The following is a 13,184-nucleotide window of genomic DNA, read 5'->3' as shown; positions in this document are numbered from 1 at the left end:
TATTTGCCCATGGAAGTCGGAGAGGGCGCTGGATTCCCTGGACCTGGAGTTGTAGATGGTTCAGTCCCCATGCCGGCGCTGGAAAGCAAACCCAGGTCCTCTGCAAGAGCAACAAGCGCTCTGAACATGGAGCCGCCTCTCCAGCCCTGTTTCCAGGTCTTTTGCTTGCATCAGTGTGGTTATTTCCTGGGTTACGAGCAACTATCAGTGACTACACCACTGAAGAAAAGTACTGCCTCTCCCCTAGCAACCATCAACTGCTAGCATTACCTCAGTGAGGACTGGAATGTGTGAGCGCTTCTGCTGCCATTGGTGATGGCCCAGTCTTGCACAAGAAACCACAGGTTCTGTGAGTTCAGGGGTCCAAAGACTAGTTTGTGGGCAGAAAAGATCCTTTTGAGGCTATTCCCGTCTATCCTCTGGCTCTTTGGTCCTTTCTGTCTCCTCTTTCACAATGTTCCCTGTCCCTTGGAAGCGATGTTGTTGATGTTCTGTTTAGGACTAAGCACTCAACAGTCACTTATTCTCAATACTTCGACCACCTAAAAGAAGCTTCTCTGAGCAGGGTTGGAAAAAGCATTAATTTATGTGCTTAAGGCAAATATTTAGGAGGCATTTTGATATGTCCACTTAGCAAAACAACAGTAACATGTTCCTTGCTAAGACCTAAGTCTTCCCTAGTTAACTCTTGATCACGTTTACAGTACTTGGTGTGAGTTTCCTCTCATGAAATGGGCCTCGAACCCAATTAGAAAGCAGTTGATTACCCCATAATAGTCATGCCACTATTTCATAAGTGGGCATGTTTTTCCTGGCAGGTTATGACTTTAGCCCTCAGAAACCTGAGCCTCTTGACACCCCATGGGCAGCCCCAGGCCAAGCTGCTGTAGGCTGTCCCTACCCCTTCTGTTCCTGGAACTTTCACTTATGTTTATTCTTCTTATACCAACTTCATTCATCCATCTAGCCAGTCTCTGGGGTGGCCAGCACAGGCACGGGATGTGATGAAGAAAGTAAACATGTAATTACAATATCAGGTGGATGAGTGGTACCCACAAAAACGACAGCCAGTAGTGACAGAGCCTGTGACATGCTAGGTAATCTTAGCTCACTTAATCCTTCCAACTCTGGAACAAAAGGACTATTCAATACTAATTTTCCAGAGAAAATTAGATACACTGACCAATCACGGAGTTGGTAAATAGTAGAGTCGAGGTGATAGCCTCAGATATGCCCAAAAGACCAGGCACGGTGCCACATACTTAGAGCAGCGAGGAGGCTGCAGTAGGAGTAGAAAAGAGTTCAGGGTCAGCCTGGGCTGCATAGTGAGACTTTGCCACACACCCCTCTCCCATGAGAGAAATGCCAAAAGCTGCACCCTACAGGAAGCCCTCAATTTTCAGAGACTGTGGGAATCAGCCAGCCTTAGATGGAGGGTGGGCGCTGCAGCAGAAAGGCACTGGCAGCAGATGGGTTTGACCTACATCCCTGCTTGCAGCCCCTGGTCTGCCAGCTGCAAATTTAAGGTAGTCTTAAAGAGACATAAACGCTGCTGGTTTTGCCCTCCTACTATTTGCTCATGCAAGCGTCCTCCAACGTCATACTGCTGGAGAAGTTACAAGGGTCCAGTGAGCCAACATCAGATTCCCAGGATGGGACAGCAATGTGTGGACAGCCAGGGCCCCTGGTACGAGAGCGCTTAGAAGTTAAGCAGCCTCACCCTGGGTCCTTCCACCACTCCAAATGCATGTGTGGTGAGCAGACCTGGTGCTGGGGTGGCAGAGGTCAGTGCTGGAATTCTGCGTGTGAGTGGCATCTGCCAGCCTGTGACATGAGGAGTGAATGGGAATCAAAGGATTTCAGCGAGTGTTGAATCCAGAGGAGAACACCATCCTTTGAATGTTAAACAAGTGAGACTAGAAGAGAATGACCCTTCTCCCTGCCCCCAACAAAGACCAACAGTAGAATAAAAAGAAGTGTTAAACCCTGCAAAGTCTAGCATATGAAACAAGGGTAATGGCCATGAGAAGGATGAGACTTTGAAGGGTCTAAAGGGAGGGCTGCCTGCTGCTGCTATACACCCCTCTTGCCCCTTCCCCTGGAAGCCACGAGGCCTGGCTGGCATTGCGGCCTGTGGTAACCCCCCTTACTCCACCTGAGGATGGGGCTCAGCTAAGAGCTTCAGCCAGGTGTGCTTTGGGAACTGGGCTGAGAATCTTTCCCTGTGTCTCAAACTCTCCCCCTTTGCTTGATGGCCAAACCAGACTGGAAACCATGGCTTGCTCAACCACCAAGCCTCAAAACTCCTCCCCTCAAACCACTGTGGGATCCAAGTGTGGGAAGACGATCCCTTGAGCAGTAGCAATTGTTCAGCTTTGAGCAATGAAATAACGACAACAAAAACAGCGTGAAAACATCCCTTTGCCCTGGACTCCCGTTGCCCAACGTCTTTGGAAGTGGCCATAGGCAAGGCAGACAGGTTGGTGCACGTGCGCCCCCCCACCCCCGAATGTGACATCCACACTCCATTTGCAGGCTTTACAGGAGCCAGGAGAGGGGCCCTGAGTTCTTCTCACCTCACCGCACCCTCTTCTGTCTCCAATTCAGTTGCTTCTTCATTCTAGGCTGCACGACAGGGAAGGAACCTGCTCTCTTGAAAGAACAAAGATAACAAAAATCACAAAAGACCATTGCAAGCTCTGGAGACAGGCTTGGAACTCCGCAGGCAGAGCCACCGAGGACCTGACACTGGGTCAGAGAGGCAGATTAGTCTCCAGTAAGAACATTCCCTTAGCCTTCCAGAATCCTTGTCACGTGGCTGGGGTGCTTCTGAAGGGGAGGACACTCAGCCAGGCCTAGGTAAGGCACAGCTATAATGCTAGGACTTAGAAGACAGAGGCAGGAAGATGTCAAGTTCAACAGCAGAGTTACATAGCAAATGTGAAGCCAGGGGACCAGGATGTACAGCCAGGGGGACCAGATCTCAAAAGAAGCAGGGAACTGAGACCCCACGCTAGGTCTCTTGCAACTTCAAAAGCAGTGCTATTATGTGTGATTGTGTAGATGTGTGGGAGGCAGCTATGGGTATTAATATTCTCTCTCCTCTCTCCTCCTCCCTTTCTCCCTTCCTCACGCCCCAGGAGCCAAAAGAGAAATCCTCCCTAAATCGAACTTTACTTAAGCAAAAACCACTGTGACAATGTGAGTTCCAGAGGCTCAGGAAAACTCCAGTTCATTGCAGTCCCAGCCTTTGGTGAGCCACAGGGGAAGGAAAGAGCAGACAGAAAACAAAAAAGCCAAAGTGTGGGGGGTGGACTTGACCCAGGGTTCTATTGGAATTTCCTGGAAAAAGCAAGGTGTCCACAGGGGTAGTTTGAATGTGTCCACACACTTTGAGTTACTCGATTCCTGAGATTATGGCAGGATGCCTACAAGGGTCCATGGGCCAGAGACAGGAGGCAGCTGTAGCAGTGGTTTGCAGCTCAGAGGCATGCTGCAGTCTGGGCACTTTGTCTTTGAGAGCTGGCTAGCTCAGAGGGCAGGCAGAACAAGTTTTATAAGACATCCAATATCCTGCTATACAGAAATTTTAAAATATAAAACAAAACCATATGGTGCTCTTGGCCTCAAGAGTCTTGATGATCAGCTCTGGAATGGAGGGGAGGGGTTCTCTCCGGAAGTGAGTAACCCCTGAGGCTCCACCTTAGGTGGCATGAGGCTGTGGCAGAGCTGACCCCTATGAAGCCATCTTCAAGACTCAAAGGCAACCCTGCCCTACAGAGGCATGTAACATGATGCTGTCTGTGTAGATGTGAGATTTGATGCTGTCCATTCCACTTATACTTTGAGCCAAGGCATACATGCTATGAGACACTTGATCTCCGCAGCCTTGTGGGGCAGGTTAAGCCTACGACTCTCTCCACTTGGCCCCAGCAAGTCTTCAGATAGCACAGCCGAGATAACCACACTGGCTCAGGGGGACCACACTGCACATCCATCTCCTGCCAAGTCCAGAGCAGCTGAGGGAAGAAGCTTTTTCCCAGCAGAGCCCTCGCTGGCATCTCTGGCCTGTCTACCTGGGAGAGGAGGTGGCCCAACAGCACCAATAAAATAAACCAACCAAAAACGAGTGGCAAGCAGGGACAGGCAGGGCAGCTTGTTGCCCAAATGCAGATCACCCAGTTGAGACCTGGTGACATCACTCCAGGGTGACCTGGAGACAACTGACCAACATTGCATGGCAGGTTGAATAAAGAGAAGGCAGCCAGTCTTGGTGGCCATCCCTGCATCTTCCAACCATACCTGTTCCCTCACCCCATCCTCTGTAGGCTAAGGATGGCTGGCCCCTTGCTGAAGGCTGGCAAGTAGGCCAGCTGTGGAAAATCACTATATCACACCCACTACGTTCTCATATGGCAGGTCACAGTTCACATCTCCCCACAAGGTGGAATCATTGCCAGTTGAAACAAGATGAAAATCAAATTGATTATTATTGGCAATCCTGATTTTTGTGGACCTACTTTGCTGCTGAATAATTATCTTCATAATGCAGACCAACCCTTGACCATTTACAGAGCAAAACTTTCCAGTTTGTTCTATTACATTGAGTGTCTTTCATAATATCTTGCCAGCTCTGAGGATTTAGAGCACACCCCCTACAGGAAAATCCACTTCCCTCCCTGACTAATGGTAAGAGCCCCAAGTTTCTGAGGAGGTTGGGCAGGGCTGAGTGCATCAGTGTGAGTTTGAGAATTAAGGCCCTTGAAGAACTGATTATATTTCTTGTATGGACCACCTGTTCCTCTTTATCCTTTTTGTCTAAAGCTGTTTTTGCTTTATGATAACGAGTGTTTGCCTGCATTTACACATGTGCACTGACTGCATTGAGCACACGCAGACCAGAACTGAAGTCACAGGACATTGTGAGCTGCCATGCTGCTGGTTTTACTTGTCCCTCCAGGTCCCGCTGCCATTTAGCCCCAATTGAACATACACACAGTGCAGTAATTATAAAATTGTTCGTCAATGCTTGGGCTTATTGGCTAGCTCTGTCTTAATTATTAACCCATTTCTACAAATTGAAGTATTTCCATGTGGTCCTATCTTACTGGAGAAGGGTTCTGGACCTGTAACTCCTTCCTTGACTACATGGTGTCTCTTTTCTGCGCCTCTCTGCCTACCTTTCCCAGAATTCTCCTTGTCTCCTAGCCCCGCCTATCTTCCTGCCTGTACTGGCTATTGGCCAAACAATGTTTTATTCATCAGCCAATAAGAGAAACCTATATACAGAAGGATGTCCCCCCATCACTGCCACATGGCTGTTGGAACCAAATCATGTTTCTCTAGAAAAGTAGCAAGTACTCTTGACACTGAGCCATCTCTCCAGCCCCTCATCTTTGATTTTTCCCCCAATGTGTAGTCTTTTTAAAATCAACTGGAGAGAACACTTTATTTGTTGAGGCAGGGTTTCTCTGTGTAGCTCTGACTGTTCCAGAATTCACTCCATAGGCCAGGCTGTCCTTGAACTCACAGAGATCCACCTGCCTCTGCCTCCCAAGTGCTGGGACTAAAGTCCTGCACCACCACCTCCAGACTGAGAGAATACATTTTTATAATCAACATTTTAACTTTTGTTACAAATATTTCCCCCAGTTTGTCATTCTCTTTTTGACCTTGTTTACAGTGGTTTTGTTTTTTTGGTCTAATTGCCACGCAGAATTACTTTATTAGTATTTTTGTTGAATTAATATTTTCCATAGCTTTCTAAAGCAGTGGTTCTCAACCTTCCTAATGTTGTGACCCTTTAATACAATTCCTCATGTTGTGGTGACCCCCAACCATAAAATCCCTTCATTGTTACATCATAACTATAATTTTGCTACTGTAAAGAATCATAATATAAATATGTTTTCTGATGGTCTTGTGTAAAATGGTAGTTTGACACCCCACCCAAAGGGGGTGAGACCCACAGGTTTAGAACCACTGTTCTAGAGGTTTTTTGTAATGCTTAGACTTTCATGGATTGGAAAGATGACTCAACAGTTTAAGATCGCTGACTGCTCTTCCAGAAGACCCTGACTTGATTCTCAGACCCACACTTGCTCACAACTGTCTAGCGCCAATTCCAGGGGACCTAATGCCATCTACTGATAGCCTCGGGCACCAGACATGCACATGGTTCACATACGTACACTCAAGCAAAGCACCCAACACATAAAAAACACCTTAAGAATGGGGGAGGGGCTTCTTTGCTCAGATATGTTAAACTCTTGGAAATCCGATGCTTTCCCGGCTTCATTTTAAAAGGTTAAATAGGGCTCCATCTAGAACTCATTCACACAGGAAGGGAGGAAGGGTACAAGGGTACGGTTCTTTGTCTTCGTCTGTTTGGACTGCAGTAACAAAATGCCCTAGACCTTGTGACTTAAACTACATCTTCTAAAACTGTCACCAGCTATGTAATGTCCCATAATTGAAAGTGGGGGGTTCACAAAAACTTGGCAACTAGACTTCTGAATGCACACCCAAACAAAACTCTATTCAAAAATCAGCTGTGCCGGGCACCTGAATGTTTGAGGCAGCACTCACCCAGCTTGTATCACATGACAGCACTGCAGCCTTGGTTCAGAACACACCACGTGACCACTTTGCCCTCAGCCACAGGGCACCAGTGAAGGCTTCCTGTTAGCCCCTCAGAATTGAGACTCTTATACTATGAGCATTTTTACTGTTTATACAAAATTTCTGACTTTTACAGAACATAATAGTTGGAACACACAGCATGGAAGATATCAAGTAATCTTTGAATTATATTGTGTTCAAATGTTTGATTTTAAAAGCTGCTGTTTGACTAAAAAAATCACTAATTGAATTTAGGCCTGGGATTAAGAGAATTTCCAACAATTTCCTAAACATATTTCTGCCATTTTGTTTTATGTATTTATGCAAAATGGCATTCTTCACATTGACAATTATAAAATCAAAATATCAGTCAATTCTGAAATACCTGGTGACAACACTCTATGTCCTGCAGTATAAACATTTAGCCAAGATTTCACCTCAATGTAAAACAAGCACTTCCATCTCGGTATAGTATGCACATTTTCCTCCATCTTTAATAAGTAGGAAATAGATGTGTCTATGAAAGAAATTTTATCATAAGCTTTATGATATATTATCAGTAAATATTTTACTTGTATCCCTGTTTTACGTGCCCATACCCTGGGGTTAAGTAAATATTTCTCCAGTGAAAACATTTTAAAAGGTGTTGGCTTAAACAGCCAACATTTGTTTCTCAAAATTCTTAGAAGTCCACGACGAACGCACTAACAGATCTTTTATCTGGTGAAGTCCTGCTTCCTAGCTTTTATGCTGTCTTCACACAAGAGAAGGAGGGTGCAGCAACAAGGGGAGAAAATGAGAAAGAATGAATAAGGATGACTTTTTGTTTTTCGAGACAGGGTTTCTCTGTGGCTTTGGAGGCGTCCTGGAACTCGGTAGACCAGGCTGGTCTCGAACTCACAGAGATCTGCCTGCCTCTGCCTCCCAAGTGCTGGGATTTGGGCACCACAACCACTCGGCAGATGATTTTTTTTTTTTAATGCAATTGAGTATTTGTGTCTGGAACTCCAAGGATAGACCTAGACTGGAGACAAAAATGCAGAAGCCATCGGGGCACAGGTGTCGAGGCCATGAGAAGGGACGAGGACATGGAAAGTGACGGACAGGAAGAGAAGGAGCGGAGGGCACACATGGGAGAGCATTAATGGACAGGGATCAGGCAGGAAGAGGAATCAGTCCAGCAGACAGAGTGGGAAGCCACAGGGAAGGTAGAGAGTGCCAGAGAGGAGCGTTGTCATGGAAACAGCGCTGTGTTTTAAGAAGTGGCTAACCACCAATGCCATTTACCAAGACAAAAGGGCTGGGCAGTACAAGAACGGTTTCCATGGAATTGGAATCCAGCTGAATAAAACAGAAAGGAAAGAATCTGAATTCCGAAAGTTAAAACAGGGCAAAGAGATATGAAAACAACTAATCCTCAAGAAACGTGATTACAGCCACGAGTCGGGAGTGGCGCCTACCTTTAATCCCGGTACTCAGGAGGCAGAGGCAGTTGGGTCTCTGAGTTCCAAAACAGCCAGGGCTATTCAGAGAAACACTGCTTCAAAACAAAAAAAAAACAATGAAAAGAAATAAGACTATGAAGAAATAAACAAGAAGTGATGAAGACCTCTTGCTGTACCTCGCCAACACTTTGCTGCCCTTTAGTGACTTGCCCAATCACCCTTCTAACAGTTAAAAAGGTATCACTTTTAAACAGATTTCTATAATTTAGTGGGGTTCTAAGTGGAAGGAGAAGTCACCCAAGCTGCCCAGAAGTCTGTATCACGTATATCCACCATGTCATGAAGTTCTTACTACAGACGAGAAACTGAGGCCCAGGGGCACAACAGGCCAAGGTCACTCACTCTGCTGATGAGTGATGCAGCTGGGACTCACACCCGAATGTGTCTGCTTACAAAGCATGGACCCTTTGCACCCCCACCCACCTAGACAGAATACAGAACGCAACACATAGGGAACAGGAAGCAAGAGGAATTGGAAGTTAAAAGAAAAGCCCGTGTCTTGTACACTTCCGATGCATGCTAATTAAGCTCCCCTTCCTTAATTACTCAAGTCTTTTACCTGGTTCATAAAGCTTTTGTTAAGCAAGCTGAATGTCGGCAAAAAGCCTGAGGTTTGCCGATGCTGGCACAGGAAGGCATCAGAGTACCACCTCCCACAAAGTCCCTTAATTTCCTTGCACTGTGCTATGACACCGTGACCAAAAACAACTCGGGAGAGAAGAAGTCTTACTGGCTCACTCTGCACATCACGACCTGTCACCAGTGGAAGTCAGGCCTTATACTCAAGCGGAACCTGGAGGCAGGAATCGAAAGAAGAGACTATGGAGAGATGCTGTTTCCTGGCCTGCTCTCCATTGCTTGTTCAGCCTTTACATTTTTTAAACAACCCAGGATTACCTGCCCAGGGTAGCCCTGACCCACAGCATACTAGGCCCTCCCCTATCAATTAAGAAAATGCACCACAGACTTGCCTACAGACCAGTTTGATGGAAGCGACTCCTGCTCTCAGGAGACTCTAACTTGTGACAAAAATTAACCTGCACAGTCCACCAACTCTTTGTCAATTTGATACACAAATAACATCACTATTAAACCATAAATTTTCCTCTCTTGTTTGTCCACAAGCTCACGGTAATATTAATATCACAATATAAAAATGCAGCACAATTTTAAAGTTCAATGTCTCTTTAAAATATTTGGTCTCTTATTTCACAGATACACACGCAGTTAAAACAAGAAGTTCTTATGCTAAGCGAGAAGAACCAGGCCATAGTCATAGATCAAAGCAAACCCAAAACCTAACCGTGTAAATAACTCAAGTGTCCAGCGTGTGGAACTTACCATCTTCTGGAGTCCAAAGGATTTGGGCAGCTCCCCATCTGCAACACACACAGCTTGTAGTCCAGGCTTAGGTCCGCTCCACACCACATCTGCTGCTGTCCTTGGCAGTTTTCCTATTATTCTTGCATCTCAAATATCCTGGGGTTTCCACTGCAACTGAGTTTGCACCTTCACCAGGGGCCTCTCTCAGTGCCAAACCCCCTTTGCGCTCCATGACTGCTTCATGGCTTCACAGCCAACAACATGTGGGAGACTCTACCCCTTATTTGCCAGATTCTGCTGCCAGCTCGATGTACAGCCTGGGCCACCTCCGAACCACGGCATCTGTGTGCTGACCCTGAGGAAACACGCCGGAAGGTTTTCCTCAATAATGAGGCCTCACATTAACCACAGCTGATTCTTCAGCCCCAGCTGACCAGCATCTATCACCCCAGGGAAGCACACATTTCACTTCCGAAGATTCCCAACTCAAAAATCACGTAGATGGCTGTGACGGAGCCTTTGCTTACCTCTGAAACTTCACAAGTCAGTCCTCTGCCATCTGTATTTCTCTCATTCTCATCGCGTTCTTATCGTCCAAGCTCGCACAACCACTCATGAAGCTCTCAGTACTTGCAGCACAGAGTTCCAAATGTTCCCACAATCCTCCTCACAAAACGATATGGTCAGTTCCTCCACACTTGGTCCCAGTTTTCTGTCTATGGCTATGATAAGAACACCACGGCCATAAACCATCCTTGGGGGAGGAAAGGGCTCGTTTGGCTTACACTTCCACATTACAGCCCAACAAGAGAAGCAGGAGGCAGGGATTGAAGCAGAGACCACAGAACAGTATTCCCTACTGGTCTCCTCCCCTTGCTCAGCTCCTTCCTTATACCAAGCATGACCACCTGCCCAGGGTTGGCTCCGCCCACAGTGGGCTGGGCCTTCCCCATCAATTGTTAATCAAGAGAATGTCCCACAGGTGTGCCCACAGGGCCATCTGATGGAAGTAATTCCTCAACTGAATTTCCCTCTTCTCAGATGACTCGAGTTTGTGTCCAGTTTGCAAAAACTAACCAGCAGAAACATATTGATTAATAATGCCTTAATGTATGCTGTTGTTGTGATGGTTATTATTATTTGCTTGGTTTTTGGTTTTGTTCTTTGCTGGTTTGTTTGAGACAGGGTTTCTCTACGTTTCTCTAACTGTCCTGGAACTTTCTATGGAGACCAGGATAGCCTTGAACTCAAAGAGGTCCACCTGCCTCTACTCCCAAGTGCTGGATTTAAGGGCTCGTGACACCACACCTGGCTTCTTAAGGAATGTTTTAAGCATGCCTAACACGAAAGTGATTACTTGTCTATACATGTTTCACCACGTTCAATTAAGTTTAGGAAACTGACGTGTACATTAGAAATCTTCTTAGGATAGCAGGGTTATTAACCTGAAGTTTACTAAAAAGTAGAGTCTTATAGGTAGCGCTAGGAATGAAACCCAAGGTTTTCTGCATGCTAGGTGACCACCATTGAAGTACATCCCCAGCCTCCAGAGAACATCTTACGTGTCCTTACTCTGAGCGTGTGTACACACCTGTCAGATGTGTTAACCAATTTGATTGTAGCAATCGTTTTGTAGCGTATGTGTGCATTTAATCAAACAAGTCGGCACTGTGTACCTCACTCCAAAGGACAGAGGCCATCAGAAGTAGGATCACATGGCCTGTTATTATTTCTATCACCTCTACCTGTAGGTGACAATCATATGTGTTCACCAAAGATCTGCATCTTCTTCTGGTCTTGTGTCCCGGATATGAGACTACAGCTCAGAACCCCCAAATCTAGAACTCCCAGCCCTTGGCTTCTGTAGTCTCTTTGGCAGGGAGGTGGGTAAAATGCCTCTGCCCTTTATAAGATGTGCCCCTCAGCCGGGCGATGGTGGCGCACACCTTTAATCCCAGCACTCGGGAGGCAGAGGCAGGCGCATCTCTGTGAGTTCAAGGCCGGGCTGGACCGACAGCCTCCAAAGCAATACAGAGAAACCCTGTCTCGTAAAACAAAACAAAACAAAAAGATGTGCCCCTCCCCCTCCCCCTGCCCTGCACACACTGACCCAGGGAGAAGAAGTTGTAGCCATAGTAGCATAAGGCTAATGTCTAGTGAGTGCCACAGTGGGTGCTACAATAGAGGAAATGAGTCCTCACAGATGGGTTTGGTGTCAGGAGCTAGGGTGCCCCACCTGGATGGGCAACATCCAAACAGGTACCGAGTGGCCCTGGGACACTGTGAGCAGGCCACTGTCTTGCTCATAAAACCCCTCCTAAACTGGGCGGTGGTGGCGCACGCCTTTAATCCCAGCACTTTACTTGCAGCTGGGAACTGGTAAAATGATTTTGTATTTTCTTGGCTAGGAGGGAATTAATCCTTGAGGCCTTCATAGCCTCGGTTCTTACAGGTATATCAAGTATCTAGCATCCCTGGCTAGTGGAGAGTGTGTACACAATGACCTCCCGCTGAGCTCTGGCTAGTGGAGAGTGTGTACACAATGACCTCCCCCTGAGCTCTGACACCTGATAGGCCCAACTACCCTTTGCAGATCTCCGGAAGTCGGCCGCCTCTCCAGCTGCCATAACTGACATGGATCCCTGCAGGTGTGAGCCTGCTTCGCACTTTATGTTGGCCCACGGCAAAAGCTGTCCCTAGGCAGTGCCTGCTCTTTCCCAGGAGTGCACGGAAGCTGGGACTGTCTCACTGCTTGCCACCCGAGGGAAAGCAGACAGAGAAAGGAGGTGCTGTTGAAACTTTCCAGAAGCTTCTCATGGACTGAGTCACGTGTGCGCTGTTTGCTGTACTCTGCCTCAAGTCAGACCACATTGTGGTCCCCTTGGAATGACAATGGACGAACCAAACTTTGTGGCCCTGGGAACTCCTCAGTTGTTCCCCAGCTACCCTTGATAAAGACACTCAGAGTGACTCACACACAAGCCCAGGATAATTTCTAACCATCAACGCTGACAAACATGAGAACTACGCCTCCTGATTGTGTTGTTTTCTTCACATTTGGCTATGTGTGAGAGCCCTGACCTTCTCAGAGGCCTCCTCACACTAATTACACGTGTGGAATGCTGAAGAGACTCCCTGAGTTTGGAGGCTGAGGGACATGAATGCCACACACTCCCTTGAGTATAAGGTCCTTGGCCGATAGTCTCATCTTTTCCAGGGTCACATGACCTGCCATAGCTTCCATTAAAGAAGGGAAGGGCATAGATTTTGTAACCTCAAAATGTGAGGCTTGGTCCTAAGTATGGAGGAGGAGCTCACGAGCCAGAATCGTATCCAGGGCTGTTGGTACCACTCTGGTGGTATGTCCACATCGGTTTCTGACGTCATCTCCCACACAGTTTATTCCAGCGTGGGAAATCGCTCTCACTGTTTTCTTCAGTCCCTCCTCTGTCAGCCTCTGGCTATTCTGACAACCAGAATCTGGAATAACAGAAGGGGCGTGTTCTACAGGAAGATTTAGGTTGCTGCGCTCTTCAATCCTTAGTCATAGATTGGTGTATCTTGGTGGGGTGGTAACGTCTTTTCTCCCAGGGGCTTACAGTAGAGAAGGCAGCATAGTGGTGAGTGAGAACAACACTGGTTTGCTTAGGCCTCAGTGGTAAGAGCAACAGTCCCAGCTGGGTGTGCAAGAGGTTTGGCTAGAGGCAACGTAGTACATTCTCCTCCATATGCTGT

General features: G+C 47.0%; 1 long non-coding RNA gene across 1 annotated transcript in view; it reads right to left on the bottom strand.

The window, feature by feature from the left end:
• Positions 1 to 10,188, bottom strand: part of LOC110341035 — a 35,018-nt gene extending 24,830 nt beyond the window's left edge. Inside the window, exons 1-2 of the long non-coding RNA XR_002382917.2 lie at positions 9,977 to 10,188; positions 9,468 to 9,804 (exon numbers count right to left, since the gene is read on the bottom strand). This is a non-coding gene — a long non-coding RNA (uncharacterized LOC110341035). The remainder of the gene's footprint in view (positions 1 to 9,467; positions 9,805 to 9,976) is intronic.
• Positions 10,189 to 13,184: the final 2,996 nt, after the last annotated feature.

This window comes from Mesocricetus auratus, unplaced genomic scaffold (genome assembly GCF_017639785.1).
Source record: "Mesocricetus auratus isolate SY011 unplaced genomic scaffold, BCM_Maur_2.0 Super-Scaffold_2245, whole genome shotgun sequence".
Classification (NCBI taxonomy): domain Eukaryota; kingdom Metazoa; phylum Chordata; class Mammalia; order Rodentia; family Cricetidae; genus Mesocricetus; species Mesocricetus auratus.
The sequence above is the reverse complement of the archived record's forward strand: the minus strand, read 5'-3'. Positions and strand labels throughout refer to the sequence as shown.